This window comes from Bos indicus, chromosome X (genome assembly GCF_029378745.1).
Source record: "Bos indicus isolate NIAB-ARS_2022 breed Sahiwal x Tharparkar chromosome X, NIAB-ARS_B.indTharparkar_mat_pri_1.0, whole genome shotgun sequence".
Classification (NCBI taxonomy): Eukaryota; Metazoa; Chordata; class Mammalia; order Artiodactyla; family Bovidae; genus Bos; species Bos indicus.
The window spans coordinates 123,969,675-123,985,758 of NC_091789.1; positions in this window are offsets into that span (position 1 = coordinate 123,969,675).

Here is a 16,084-nt window from a genome sequence, read left to right on the forward strand (position 1 = left end):
AGCAGTGGATAAGCCCTAAAGTGATAGCAACAGGCCTCCCCAAACTGTAGCCAGGCCCAGTTACCCTTTGCTCCTTGGGATCACGGCTTCGATTTGCATCCTTCTACCCCCTCAGGAAAAGTAACATTGAAGGGATGTTGTAAACTTCCAACTTGAGTGTTTGGGGGTCACGGTGTGGAGAAGTAAGTACCAGAGGTCCAGTTCTGTCCTTCTAATTTTCTCAGTGCTCCAAGAGCACAGGGCTTCTGAGCAGCCTTGCTTTTATCATTGTGGACACTGAAAACTCTCTGATCCTGTGGCCCCATCCAGGTCCCTGCCCTGAGAGACTTGAACAAACTTGAGCACAGCTTCTGGAAGCCTAGGGCCAGGTCTCTGGGACAGCCCAGTCTCCCCTTGAATTCCTATCTAGAAAAGCTTGGAAGCTGCCAAAAGAATTCATTCTTTGTTCCAGCTAACACCCCGAAGATTGGCCCCTGACCTCCCTTTCCGAAATCAAGAAAAGATGTTAGGACTTCCCTGGCAGTCCATGGTTGACTCTGCCCTTCCATTGCAGTGGGTGCAGTTCGATCCCTGTTTGGGAAACTAAGATCCCACATGCTGCACTTTGTAGCAAAAAAAAAAAAAAAAAGATGGATATGTATCTCCTGCATCTGCATCACAGAGGTATCTTTCTCAAGGACCTGAATGCCATTCCTTTGAAATGTAAGCATCAGGAAGGATAGACCCTCTGTCAGTTTCTCTGGAAGTATGGAAGCAGAACTTTGATAAATGTCAGTTAGCAGACACAGAAGCCTAATCAGTAACAGTGACCAAGCCTCTTACTCGCCTTTTGTTATTTTTCACTTCCTGGACTTAGCTTGTGCCCTCCTCCCCCCCACTCCCACATTCCCCCTTTAAAACACCCACTTTCATAGTCTAACAAGAAAAGAGGATTTGTGCTTCAAGGAAAAATAAATTCTGGGAAAATGACTGGGGAAAAAAAAACACACCCACTTTCTGAGCAAATTAGGAATTGAGCTTAGCTCTTTCACCTACTGCAGTACTTGTTGAATAGTGTTTTTACTGCTTTAACTAATGTCCACTTCAACCCAAGTTCTAAATTGTTAAAGATGTGAAGACAGAAGATGAAAGCAAAGAAGAATCAAGAGAAGTATTCCTACAGCACTCCTCTATCACACACACACACACACCCCATCTTGCAAAGCAGTCTGGTAGCTTCCAGCCCCAGGCCTAACTTGACCACCCTGACCATCCCCCAATATCACATCAGAAAAGTCTATCCCCCACCCTCACTCCCCATCTATCACAACATGGGGTTCTCACTTTTTTTTTTTTTTTTTTTTATGATTCTCCCTTAGTCTTCCTTCCTGGGGCAGCTCTCAGGGGAGCCATCAGGAGTGGTTCCCCAGCATCTTGTTAGAAACTGAAGCCTGAGGAAGGGAACATTGTTATTTGTCCTTGCCCCTCTTCTCTCTCAGGTCCCAGCCTGTCAACACCTTCTTGGCTCTTTCTTCCTTAAGAAGATTCTTCTTCCCATCTCTATTAAAAAACCCCCAACCTCATTTCTCTTTCAGCTTCTGACTTGAAAACATTCAGCTCTCCACTCCTAAACCTAACTAGACTATGATGATAGCTTATATTTATATAGTCCAAGACAGCTTAAAGTGATCTGTGAGATAAACGCCAATTTACTCCCTATTTCTGACTTTAAGGAGAAAAAAAGTAATAAATCATTGGCAAATACTGTGAATTGAGAACTTCATCAAATTTGTAAGTGGAAATTCCTCTCCTAACCTACAACAAGCCCCGCCCCATCACTCTTCCAAATGAGATTCTGTAGCTTGCTTTTAAAAATCTGGCTTTTTCTGAGCCTATAAAAATATTTGTATCCCATACAAATGATTATTGCCTCTGTATAATTAAACACACACACAACCTAAAAGTTAAGAGTTTTGTTTTATTTAGTGGGAAAATTTAAGACTTCAAGCCCAGGAGACAGCATCTCAAATAACCCTGAGAAGACTCCTCTGAGGAGATGAAGGGAGGAGCCAGATTATACAGACGGTTTGCAACAAAGGGCAGGTATTCTGAACATCAAAATATTGTTGATTAAAGGAAAACCAGATATTTCAAGTTAAGGAAACTAGTTCTTTTCTCTGTAGGGGAAGATGCAAGCCTCTGGGCTAACTGAAGTTATTCCTTTGATATGCACCTCAGCTATCTGGGACCAGTATCTTGTTTTCACATTCTGAGCTTCCTGGGGGCTCCGGGTAGGGAGTGGCTGCAGTCTGATGGCTGCTAGACGGCAGGTCTTTCCTTCCTGAGTTCCCCGAGGGCTCACCAGCTCACTATCCATTCAGTTCAGTTCAGTTCTTTTGCTCAGTCATGTTCATCTCTTTGTGAACCCGTGGACTGCAGCACGCCAGGCTTCCCTGTCCATCACCAACTCCCAGAGCCTACTCAAAATCATGTCCATAAAGTTGGTGATGCCATTCAGCCATCTCATCCTCTGTCGTCCCCTTCTCCTCTCACCTTCAATCTTTCCCAGCATCAGCGTATCTTCAAATGAGTTGGTTCTTCGCATCACATGGCCAAAGTATTGGAGTTTCAGCTTCAGCATCAGTCCTTCCAGTGAATATTCAGGACTGATTCCTTGAGGATAGACTGGTTAGATCTCCTTGCAGTCCAAGGGTCTCTCAAGAGTCTTCTCCAACACCACAGCTCAAAAGCATCAATTCGCTGGCACTCGGCTTTCTTTATAGTCCAACTCTCACATCCATACATGACTACTGGAAAAACCATGGCTTTGACTAGATGGACCTTTGTTGCCAAAATAATGTCTCTGCTTTTTAATATGCTGTCTAGGTTGGTCACAGCTTTTCTTCAAAGGAGCAAGCATTTTTTAATTTCATGGCTGCAGTCACCATCTGCAGTGATTTTGTAGCCCCCCAATATAAAGTCTGTCACTGTTTCCATTATTTCCCCACCTATCTGCCATGAAGTGATGGGATCGGATGCCATGATCTTAGTTTTCTGAATGATGAGTTTTAAGCCAACTTTTTCACTCTCCTCTTTCACTTTCATCAAGAGGCTTTTTAGTTCTTCTTTGCTTTCTGCAACTGGGTCCATTGGAGTTTGCTTTTCCCTACTTTTGTATAAGTTGGCAAAGTTCTGCAGTTCTTCAAAAACTGTAAATCATGTTCATTAACTATTTAGAATTTACTAAGAATTTCTGTAGCCTGATTGTGCACTTTTAGCATAAAGTTAACTCTAGGTCATATTGTTTATTTTGGGTTTATGCATAAAACGTCTATTTGTGTCACCCTTTATCTTTTCCCTCTATTACATGGAAGCAGCCAGCAGTTTCCTGGAAAAGGACGCAGAATAGCATAGCCAAGCTGAAATCACAGGGCTGATTAACAGATGTAAAAAAGTGTAGAGGAGCAGTCGAGACAGACACAGAGGAATTAGGACAGGGAAGAAAGGGAAGCAGTTTGAAGATCGGAGCCTGGAGGAGTCTGAAATAAAGGCAAAGAGACAAGAATCCTACTTAAGAGGCACCAACAGAATGAATGATCTTCTTTGCAAACCTGGTTTCACTTTCAGTGGGAGAAATATGTCCAGTTGTTCCACATGTGTACTCTTTTTACCACGCCATACAGGGACAAATGGTGTTCATGCTCAGCTGTAGTCATATGACCACAGGGATGAATTCTGTCTTGAGATAAAGGATCTAAGTCTGCAATCTTGAAATTTCTCAACTACACTTCCTTAATTAAGAAATGCACAAGTACTATATCTAATTCTCTCCAGATACAGGGAGATAATTTTTCCCCTCTGTGGGCTATCTAAGCCTTTGAGAGTAGATTTATTTTGAATAATTCTTATAAAGCTATTCCTCATATAGGGAAAATGTATTTTTGTGGTTAAGAGCATGGCATCTGGATTCAGACTTCCTAGGTTCAAATATCAGCTGTGGTTTATGCAGTTATGTGGTTCTATATCTCAGTTTCCTCCTCTGCAAAATGAAGGTAATAGATAAACTTTCCTCTGTGAGTTCGACATTTTTAGATTCCACATATAAATGAGGTAGTCCAGTGTTTGTCTTTCTATGTCTGGCTTATTTCACTTAGCATAATGTCCTCCAGTTTTATCCATATTGTTGCAAATGGCAAGATTTCTTTCTTTTTTATGACTGAATAATATTCTAATATATGTGTGTGTATACATACATATGTATATATATATAACATTTTCTTTATCTTTATTCATCTTTTTTCAGTGGACACTTAGGTTTTTTCCCTCTATTTTCACTATTGTGAATAATGCTGCAGTGAACATGGGAACAGACATCTCTTTAAGATAGGGATTTCACCTCCTTTGGATGAACATGTAGAAGTAGAATTGCTGGATCATACGATGTTATTGTTTTAATTTTTTTTAGGAACCGCCCCCCCCCCCCCCCCCCCCCCGCCACTCAGTGCTGTTTGCCACAGTGGCTACTCAAATTTAAATTCCTACTAACAGTGCACAAGGGCTCCCCTTTCTCCACATCCTCTCCAACATTTGTCATCTATTGTCTTCTTGATGACACCCATTCTAATAGGTGTGAGGTAATATATCATGGTTTCAATTTGCATTTCTCTGATGATTTGGTAACTATAATTAATAAAACTGTATTATGTACTTGAAACCTGCTAAGAGACTAGACCTTGTGTTCCCACCATATGCAAAAAAAAAGGTAACTATGTGAAGTGATGAATGTGTTAATTAGCTTTATCATGGTAATTATTTCACAATGTATATGTATATCAAATCATCACATTTTACCCCTTCAATACAAACAATTTTTAATTGTCAATTGTACCTCAGTAAGCTGGGGAAAACAAGAACAACCTGCTTCATTCAGTTGTTGGGAGGATTAAATGTAATGCAGCTAGCTCAGTACATAGAGACTGTTTAATATTCAAAATGAATTTTAAAATATGCACATTTGCTTGTAAATACAAAAGTTCTCTCTAGAGAATACAAGAAATTGATGATGTTGGTTGCATGAGGGAGAGAAGCTAGGTGCTAGGGCAAGGATGCAGAAAGGAGATATTTCACACTGTACAGTCTTTTATATCTTTGGAATTTTAAACCATGTAAATGCATTGCATATGCAGGGAACCATTAAATAAATAAATAAAGTAAAAATAAAAGGCATTCTGCTTCACTTCCACCTTTCTATTTCCAGCTTTAGAAGGCTTATACTTAGAGGTTTCTTTCTTTCTTTCTTTCTTTTTTTTTTTTTACTTACTTACTTAGAGATTTCTTAAGGCATTTTGTTAAACCTGGTGAAGTTGGGAAACCCATCAATAGACATTTATTGGGAGCCTGGTACATTGCAGGCATATTGTGAAGAAGGCGGAGTTCCCTCTCTCAAAGATCATACTGTCCACTTATAAAGATAACACAATTATATCAAGCAAAAGGGTCAATACAAGCAAGAGTTTAGTTCAGAACTAAACTCTAAGGAACATACACACATTTTCCCAAGGTCAGGAATCACAGAGGACTCGTGTATGCAGAGCATGTTTGAGGAAGGGATTGGAGTTTAAGCAGGGGAATAATGAATAATGAGTAGATGTTGTTCTTGTTGGTGGAAGGAAAGTGCTTTCTAGTAAGAAATAGAATGTAATGTGACAGAAAGCCACTAAGTTACCAGGTAAAGCTTCCCTCGCCAAGTTAGTTTTCCTGATTAAAAATGATAATAATGGGACTTCCCTGGTGATACAGTGGTTAAGACACCACACTCCCACCTCAGGGGGCATGGGTTCAATCCCTGGTCCCACCTGTCAAGCCATTCAACTAAAAAGTAAAACATAATAATAATAATAATAATAACAAGGAAAGGACAAAAAAGCGGATTAAATTGGCAGGCACCTTTCACTCATCGCCTTTATTCTCTTTTTTTCTCCAGGATCCACACAAGATGCCTAGAAGTGGGGCCACCATATTGCCACTCTTAGGACCAGAGACACAGGCTTTGGTGGTGCAGGCAGAAGCTTGAAGGAGCCTTATTTCTTCATTTCCGCAAGCAGGTGTGCCCTCTGGATTTCTTCCTTTCCAGCATCTTGTATGAGAAAGGTAAGATCTTATTTCATTATACCATTATCACCTGGTTCCTGTTACTTACAGTGAAACACAATCCAAACTAACAGGGCTATATAATTTCAATACACACTGCATCAAAAAACTTTACCTTTCCAAGTTCTTTACCAAGGCTTGCCAGAAAAAATACAGGACACTCAGTTATATTTGAAGTTCAGATAAATGATGAATAACTTTGGTAGTATTTAAGTATGTCTCATGTAATATTTTCTGTATACTTATACTGAAAAATTATGTGTTGTTTATTTGAAATTCAAACATAACTGGGCATCCTGTATTTTGCTTTATAAAAAAATGGCAACACTATTCACGTGTCACACAAAACCTATTCATGGCCAGACCATTCCTACTTGCAAGAAAATCTTGGACACGCTGCCCACTCCAGCTGTGAAACAAATGGAAGTTCTTTTATTAAGTTAAAGGAAGGGGTATTAGGTAATTAGTAGTGCCTCTCAATAGAGAGAAGTGGGATTTGGTTCTTGGGCCTCAGAGGAAAAAATGCAATAAGAGGAAAATCAGGTATATTCCCCTCTGAAGGCATTTTCCTCCCCTTTATTTCAGAATCCTTTGTTTATATTTTCCTTGTAAAAGAATATTTGTAGTTCTATCATTTAACATATTCAATCATTTCAGCCTATTTCCTACAATTTCCCCCAATCATAGTGTCATTTCTTTTATATAGTTGTAACCATAAGGTAGATAAATCTTGAGCCCTACTTTTTTCTTTAAAAACATTTCAAAAAACATTTACCATTTTACTGCATGCTCTTTCTAAACATAATTTTCATTGTTGCTGAATATTCCACTGAAATGATTTTCTATAATTTACTTAACCTTTTACCCATGTTTGATCTATTTTCTTCTTTTAAATATTTTGGCTTTCTTTTTAATATTAAAATAATGATAGATAAACATCTTTGTTGCAGCTGTTTTATTTTGTATGGGTTAGAATTTTGAATTATGTATAAAGAGCCATGTATTAGATTTGGAATTACTCTGTCAGGTAATAGGATTATTTTTAGTCTTGATATATATTTTTGGTTTTAATAGTCCCTGTTTCCAGGTTAGCCTTTAGCAAAATTATGAAATTGGGTGACTTTAGATTGTCTTTGTTTCTGTAGCCTTCCATTCTGCAGATCATTTATTTTTGGTGTATCTCACATTCCTTCCCATTTTCAAGTATCCGGTGCTTTTCTGCTCATTTCTCCCATTTATATCCTGCTTTCAAAATGGATCCAATTTTAATCATTTATGTCACTTTAAAATTAAGTCAATATTTCTTGGCTCCCAGAGAATATTTGGAGAGGTAATGTACCTTAGTTACAGACTTAGTTTAAATATCAGGTTTGTCACTTACTTGCAATGTGTGACTTGAAGGAGTACTTCACATTTCTGAGCGTGGTTTTCTCATCAATAAAATGAGGATGTTAACACCTTTAAGTCAGGGTTGTTATGAGGATAAAACAAGATAATTATGTAAAGATTTCAGCATGCTGCTAAGCCAATAGTATTTAATAGATTCTAGATATTATTAATCATAATTATCATCTTCATTTTAACACCATTTATACTCATGAAATGAAAACATTATTTACCCATAAGGAAACTACCCCAGCTTGAATATCATACAATATGTTATTCCTAGTATTTATTCAAAATATCTTTGATGACTTTTCTTCCCCTACCATCCACTAGAGAATCCTCTATAATGTCCTTGATATGATGTAATGTGAATACTCACTGACTACTGTGCAAATGGTGGCCACCATGCCAGGCTAAAGCCCTGAAAACATTTTTACTCACAAAAATTTCAGCATAACTTTAAACATTTAATATTTACATAGGAGACAATTTTTTTTTAAGGAAACAACAAAATATAGTAAAATGTGTGTTCACTTTTAGACATAATGTAAATTGAAAAAAGAAATGGTGACATGGCCAGGTCGGTCCTGAATCATTAAGACATATCTTTGATGTAAATGTCAAAAAAAAATGTTTTAGGATGCATGCTTCCATAAATTAATCAATATAAGCAGTAAACAGATTTTTAACAGCGAAGAATTAAATTAGAAAAAGTGCTAGCAATTTCCTTGGGATAGTAAAAATTATTAATCATGACTATTAGAACCATCGACTTGCTCCATCCTTTTGTTAATTGAAAAAATGAAGGCTCTGGCTTTATTCACATGCTTCTTTGAAACAAACAAACAGTACAAAACATTAGCCTGCAGAAATTAAGTCAATTTCAGCAAATATTAATAATTCCCTCAACAACGTATCAGACCTAAAGCATGTCTCTAACCCAAGCCACCCCCTTTTGAAAAGGCAGTAAGGCAAGAGGGAAAAAAACAAAAAAACAAAAAAACAAAGCATATGCTACTGGCTTGTATATTTTGAGGGCCAGGGGAAAAGGAGATGAATAAAGGCTGAAGAAGAGAGCAAAGCTTGACAAAAATGAAAGCACTTTTTATGGTTGTGTCAGTATTTTCTACTACAGATATCCAATGTGTGGAGGTTTATAACTTTGTTCTAATAATTCATCTGCAAATGGCAAAGAGGGTGGCAATGTGGGCATAAAAAATTGTGTGCATGTTTTTTTAGAAAGATTTATAACTACTGAATTGAAAATCACTTAGTTATTCCAGTGACAAAAGTCAGAACCAAATAACATTCATGCTTGTGTTCAAAACCCCTGAATAGCTAGCTGTTGTATGAATCCTTACAAAGAGAACAAAATTATGCATGGCATAAGAGACACTAATATTTGGTATTTTCTTTTGCTATCGCCTTTGTTTTATAATGTCACCTATTGAACAGATTCAATAAGGGACATTTTAAAAAATTTCCCCCCTGATTAAAATTTCCAATAGTTAAGAGATTAGAGACAATGAAAGTCTGCAAACTGACTGCCACCCATTAGCACTGACCTTTACTAACATTGAACTTGACCTCTGTCTACTCTTTCTCAAGCCACTCCTCAGATGTAGGCATTCCTCTGACACTAGTCTTAGCCATTCTTGCACATTAATTTTTTTTTTTTGTCTCTGTGGAAATTGCAGCTACTTCATGACATCATCTACCATGGTAAATGTTACCAAGTTTCTGAAACCTTCTTGGAATTTTCCCCAGCAGCATGAATCCGTGTTCTCATAGCAATCTGAATATCCCAATTAGAAGCCATCATACTGTTAGAGTTCCAGTACATTTTGACAGTGTCCTCCTGCAAACATCTGTGACTCTGCCCGAGCTTAACTCAGCCCTTATATAGAAGGGGCTGGCAGGGAGTTCTGGGTTTTGAGAAATCCTCAGCCAATATGGGATGGGAGTTGGAAGACACTCCAGCTTCCTCAAGGGGCTAAATCTTCAGACACATTTAGTACTGTCTCCCAGAGATCCCACTCAAGAGTGGAGGCACAGGGTTGTTCATACACCTTTTATTGGCTTTCATCGTTCTCATTCTCATTTTTTATTCTGCTGATGCTTCCTGGGAATCATCTCCCAAATAAATAACTTTCTTTTCAATCTTTGTCTCAGCATCTGCTTCTTAGAAATCCCAAATTAAGATAGTATCAGAAGTGATTCTAGGAAGCAGAACCTCAGAAAGAAAGGCTGGAATGAGACCACTTGCCACATGAGTGCTAACAAAGATCCACTGATGGTGGTGAGAGGAGGATTGCTGATGGGTCTTGGCCTGTTGTAGCATCATGATTACAACGACTTTCAGGTGTGGTTAAACTGGGACGGACTATAGCTGCATTAGCTCCAGTGCCCCAGGGATACGGTGGGAATGAAAGGCGATGATAAGGATTGGATTCAGCTGGCTGTTGTTAACTGTGATTGGAGCCCTGAAGAAGGAAAATTGCGAGCTGAGGTCAACCAGCTCTCCAAATGTAGTGTGGAAGTCAGAATGCTCCTCGGCGGCCATTAAGGAGATTCTCATATCCTAGAACCAGAGGGCAGAAGGTGCTGAGAATCGCTACCAAGATCTGGTTTTAAAAGGGAGGTAGTTACAAAGAAGGCAGAATAAGCAGCTCCAGCAAATCCTAGGCTAAAGGTAAGCCCTGATGGGGAAAGAGGAATGCTCAGAAGTGGGATGGGGACTTTTTAAAAAATATATTTATTTATTTATAGCTGTGCTAGGTCACCCCACTCCAGTACTCTTGCCTGGAAAATCCCGTGGATGGAGGAGCCTGGTGGGCTACAGTCCATGGGGTTGCTGAGAGTCGGACACGACTGAGCGACTTCACTTCTCACTTTTCACTTTCATGCATTGGAGAAGGAAATGGCAACCCACTCCAGTGTTCTTGCCTGGAGAATCCCAGGGATGGGGGAGCCTGGTGGGCTGCCGTCTATGGGGTTGCACAGAGTCGGACACGACTGAAGCAACTTAGCAGCAGCAGCAGTGCTAGGTCATTGTTCCTGTGCGTGGGTTTTCTCTAGCTGTGGTGAGTGGGGGCTACTCTCTAGTTGCGTGGGCTTCTCACTGCAGTGGCTTCTCTTGTTGCAGAGAATGGGCTCTGTGGCTTGTGGGCTACAGTGAGTTGCCCTGTGGCATGTGGGATCTTCCTGGACCAGGTATGGAACCAGTGTCCCCTGCATTGCAAGGTAGATTCTTAACCACCGGACCACAATGGGAAGCCGGGCTGGAGGCTTTTGAAAACAGGCCCTTGAAAAACCTTGAAGCAATAGATCTGCTCTCTTTTACCCTCATTGCTTCTACCAATAACCGGTCAAGTCTCAGCATGGCCTGCACTGGGGAGTTCCGTTCTGGCTCTACTGGGAAGATATATACCAGTAGGAAATGGGAAAACATATCTGAGAAACATGTTGTGGGTGCTGGACTGGGATGAGGGTCACGGAACTTAAAGCTGGTAGAGATTTTATCGGGGTACTCTCCTGAATCAGAATTTAAAGTCCTGGCAAAGACGGGTGTGCGTGCATGCTAAATCAGTTGTGTCCAACTCTTTGTGACCCTATGGACTGTGGCCCACCAGGCTCTTCTGTCCATGGGATTTACCAGGCAAGAATACTGCCATTTCCTCCTCCAGGGGATCTTCCCAACCCAGGGATCAAACCCATGTCTCATTCGGTGCCTGGAAGTCCCCTGGTGAGGTGGCTGGGAATACCTTGGCAGAGTATTGACTATCATCAAAAAACTTAGAGAAGTCAGTTTTGGTGTTTTATTTTTTTTAAAATTGAAGTATGGTTGTTTTACAATGTTGTGTAAATTTCTGCTGTACAGAAAAGTGATTCAGTTATATGTATATATACATTCTCTTTTAATATGCTTTTCCATCATGGTTTACCATAGGATATTGACTATGGTTTTCTGTGCTATACAGTAGGACCTTGTTTATCCATTCCACATATAAAAACTTATATCTGCTAACCCCAGTCTCCCATTTCATACCTTCCCCAACCCCCTCCTCCTTGGCAACCACTAGTCTGTTCTCTATGTCCATGAGTCTGTGTTTTGTAGATAGGTTCATTAGTATTCTGGCCTGGAGAATCCCATCACTTCACTTCATTTGTGTCATATTTTAGATTCCACATATAAGTGATATCGTATGGTATTTGTCTTTCTCTTTCTGACTTACTTTAAGAATTGAGCATTGTTAAATGGATTTTGGAAAGCCAGAGAATTCTTTAGTGCATGACATTTCTAGGAAGGTAGCTGTATGTTACATAAACAAATAGTCCAAACCTCCATGCTGCCTACCTCTGTGCTGACATTTATCCCTGAGCTTTCACCTATGACTGTCTAGAATCTTCCCAGTGATGAACTGAGGAAAGAGTTAAAATTCTGTTCTGGTACATGTGTGGCTCAACGTGTTAGTGAAAGCAGAAATGAATACATCAAGCCCTACTGAGGGGTGGCCTTAAATGACAGAGGTGATGGTGAAAATACCCCAGAGCTTTGGGTGGTACACCTGCTCATCAACTTGTGTAGTGGGCTATTAGGCCTCAGCTAAGACTATTTGGAATCCTTGGCAGTGGTAAATGACTTGGCTTGTTGTCTGATGCTCTTTGAAGGAGCATGATGGGAAAAACAAAGATCAGAAGTCAGATGAGAAGGCATGTGGCTGTATCTCTGGGAGTGGTCAGGTGTAAAGTCTGTGAATCTTTGTTTTGAACGTCAATACCTATTGAATATCATTCAGCACAGAAAAGGCACTGCATTAGAAAGGGAACAGGATGATTGTCCAGTGGACATCGGCAACCTCTGTCCTTAGCACCCCAGTGGATTCCTTATGGCATGATGATTCCCCGAATGACGTAGCCATGTGGGCAGGATGCAGGTTGCACGTGGGTATAGCAGCACGGGCCTCTCACACCCAAGCTGGTCTATCTACTGCCACGCCTGCACATCCAGCCTGTCGGCGGCAGAGAACAATGATGAACCCTCAGTGGAGGACCATCTTTAAAGGAGAATAACCGCTGATGACAAGTAGATTACATTGAATCCTTGTATTAGTTTCTTATGGCTGTTGTAACAAATAACCCCAAACTTGGTACCTTAGGACAATAGAAATTTATTCCCTCAGAGTTCTGAAGGCCAAAAATCGGAAATCACCTAGCCAAATTTAACGTAATGGCAGGGTACTGCTCCCTCCTGAGGCTTTAGAGGGAAATCCTTTCCTTGTCTCTCTCAGCTTTTGGTGGCTGCTAGCATTCCTTGGTCGGAGAAGGCAATGGCACCCCACTCCAGTACTCTTGCCTGGAAAATCCCATGGACAGAGGAGCCTGGTAGGCTGTGGTCCATGGGGTTGCTAAGAGTTGGACATGGCTGAGCGATTTCACTTTCACTTTTCACTTTCATGCTTTGGAGAAGGAAATGGCAACCCACTCCAGAATTCTTGCCAGGAGAATCCCAGGGACGGAGGAGCCTGGTGGGCTGCCGTCTCTGGGGTTGCACAGAGTCAGACACGACTGAAGCGACTTAGCAGCAGCAGCAGCAGCAGCAGCATTCCTTGGTGGGTGGCCACATCACTCCAGTCTGCTACTTTGGTCCCACTGCCTTCTTCTCTGTGTGGCAGAGACCCTCTGTCCTCTCTCTTACCACACATGATTGAAAGGGTTTAGGACCAACTGGAATAATTCAGGGTAATAGCCCCATGGCAAGATCCTTCATTTAATCACATCCACAAAGACTTTCCCCCATACACTGTAACACAGTTTCCAGGGATCAGTACCTGATCTCTTTATTCAGACCACTGTATACCCTCCACTTAAGATGAAGCAGATATCTGTTCTTACTGAGTTTGGCATGTGTTTCTGGTATGGCTTTGGCTTCCCTGCCTGTGATAGTAATGCTGACACTAGTACCTGAAAGTTCACAGAGTGTCTTATTTACTATTATATCGATAGAATGCCATAACATAGCCTTATACACAGGGATTCACCTTCCTGAAAGGTGAAATTGGGAGCTGCATGCACGGGTCCCTGGGATTCCCTGGTCCTCCCATATGCCTTGTTACCTGGTCTATTTTCATGTTTAAATGGCTTAAGGGGAGCTTAGAGATGAGAGTTTATAAGTTTGGGACACTGTTCAAGATTCAAGAAATGTGTGAACCAACAGCCATTATATAGGTTACTGTATTCTTCATAGATAGAATATACAGATTTGGGGACAAAAAAGTGGAATTAGGAATTAACTTTCTCATTATTAGTCTCAAGGGCCCACTTGGGGAATTTATACTTCCCATTCATCCATATTTAGGTTAAGTTGAACTAGAAGTTGTAGCTCCAGAGGGTGGTGGTGGAATCTACCAGGGGACAAAGTGAAGTGCCACTAAAGCTAAAGTTAAAGGTACTGAGAGTGACTATGTTGAGTTCCTCATATCAGTAGGTCATCAAGCAAAAAGAGGATTTACTATATGGTCCTGACTGATTGACCCTGATGAGTATGAGCAGATAGGATTGTTGCTACATAATATTCATGTGTGTGTGTGCTCAGTCGAGTCCGATTCTTTGCGATCCCATAGCCCCTAGCCTGGCAGGCTCCTCTGTCCATGGGATTTTCCAGGCAAGAATACTGGAGTGGGTTGCCATTCCCTTACATAATATTGGGTTGGCCAGAAAGTTCGTTTGGATTTTTCTAACCCAAGCATAGGGAAGTATTTGTTTCTGGAACTCAAGAGACTCACTGGAGTGGCCTTTGGTGCTTCTCTGCCTGCTGATAACCTTGAACAGGCAATTGCCTCAATCATGGCCTGAAAAGGACAAGGTAACCAGGACCCCAGTTTCCACAGGGCAAGAAACCTAGACCAGCACAAGTGCTGGCCAGAGTGATGAGAATCAGGAATGGCTGTTAGATGTAGGAAATGAAAAATCTTGCTTCTGGCTTCAAGATCACCCATAGTGGTATGATACTTGTGTTTAAAAAGACTTTATTCTGAATTTTTTAAAAGAAATAATGACTGGCTGAAGAAGCAGTGCCAAGGCAGAATAAACTTAATGTGGACACAAGTGGAACTGAATGGTGCAAGGGGTAGATGACAGCAGATACTCTCAAGGGCCCTGTTCACATCCCCTTGGCAAAAAGTGTTTGAATGTTATGTTCCATAGCATAGGTATAAGGAACATGATTCCATGGTACAATACACAAATGACTATCAAAGTGCTTGGTAGTATAATAGGTACTCAGTGAATGTTTGCTGAATTAATAAATGAATACATGGATGTATGAGTATACAGATGACTTCTGTGGTAAGCAGAATTACAAGATGCCTCCTCTTATCTTTGTTTTATTTGTTTTTTGGCCATACGCCATGACACATGGGATCTTAGTTCCCTGACCATGGATAGAATCCATGCCCCCTGTAGTGGAAGTATGAAGTCTTACCCACTGGACCACCAGTGAAGTCCCTCCTCTTAATATCTGTTATCTCCTCATGTTACTCCTGTGATGCTGTTAGATTACATGGCAATCAAATGAAATTTTACAGACATGATTAGGTTATTAACTTTAATATAGAGAGATTATCTTGGTAGACCTAATCTTATCACATTGGCCCCTTAAAGGCAGAGTTTTCTCTGGCTGGGAGCAGTGCAGATATCAGAAAGATGAGAAATGAGAGAGGGATTCTTGTGAGGGAGTTTCTCTTGAGATGGACGTGGCCACAGGCCAAGGATCTAAGAGAGGTCTCTGGTTGCTGAGAACAATGCCTGGCCAACAGCCAGCAAGAAAACAGGGATTTCAGTCATATAACCTCAAGGAATTGTATTCTGCCCACAACAGGAATGATGCTGGAAGTGGATTCTTCCCTAGAGTCTCCAGAAAAGAGCCCAACATTGACTTAGGCCTTCTGAGCCCCCCTGCAGAAAAATCCACCTGGACTTGTGATGATCAGAACTGTGAGGTAAAAGTATGTGTCATTTCAAACCACTAAATTTGCAGTAAGTTGTTATGCAGCAATAGAAAATTCATATGATTTCTAAACCTAGAAACCATCCAGATCTAGGCTGAAGCTTTTGTCTTGAATGGCCACTGAGTGCCAGAATGCTTGAGGATATTTCCTTGTCACCTAAAACCGAATATGCATAAATCAGAATCTGTCATGGTCTATGACCTACTAACTCATCTTTTGGGAATTCCTAAGTGACCCCAAAATCTTTTCTATAAATGTGACTCCAAACCTCTGAGCTTTCATCCAAGCCAAGGTAGCTTTCGTCATTTACTGTAGTATTGTCAAACTCCAGTCTTCTATCACCTTCAACATTTTTGCTTCATAGTAAAATTAGCTACAATGCTCTTAATATTTTTCTGTATATCCGCTCATTCTTTTACTTAAATGCATGCATGATAAAAGCATGTCACTACCATAAATGGTAAACTAGTATCATTGACCATAAATAGAGGGTAAATGTAAAAATAAATACAATGAAAAAAACTTTTGAATTTCAGCTAGATACTGCTGGCTGCTGAAGG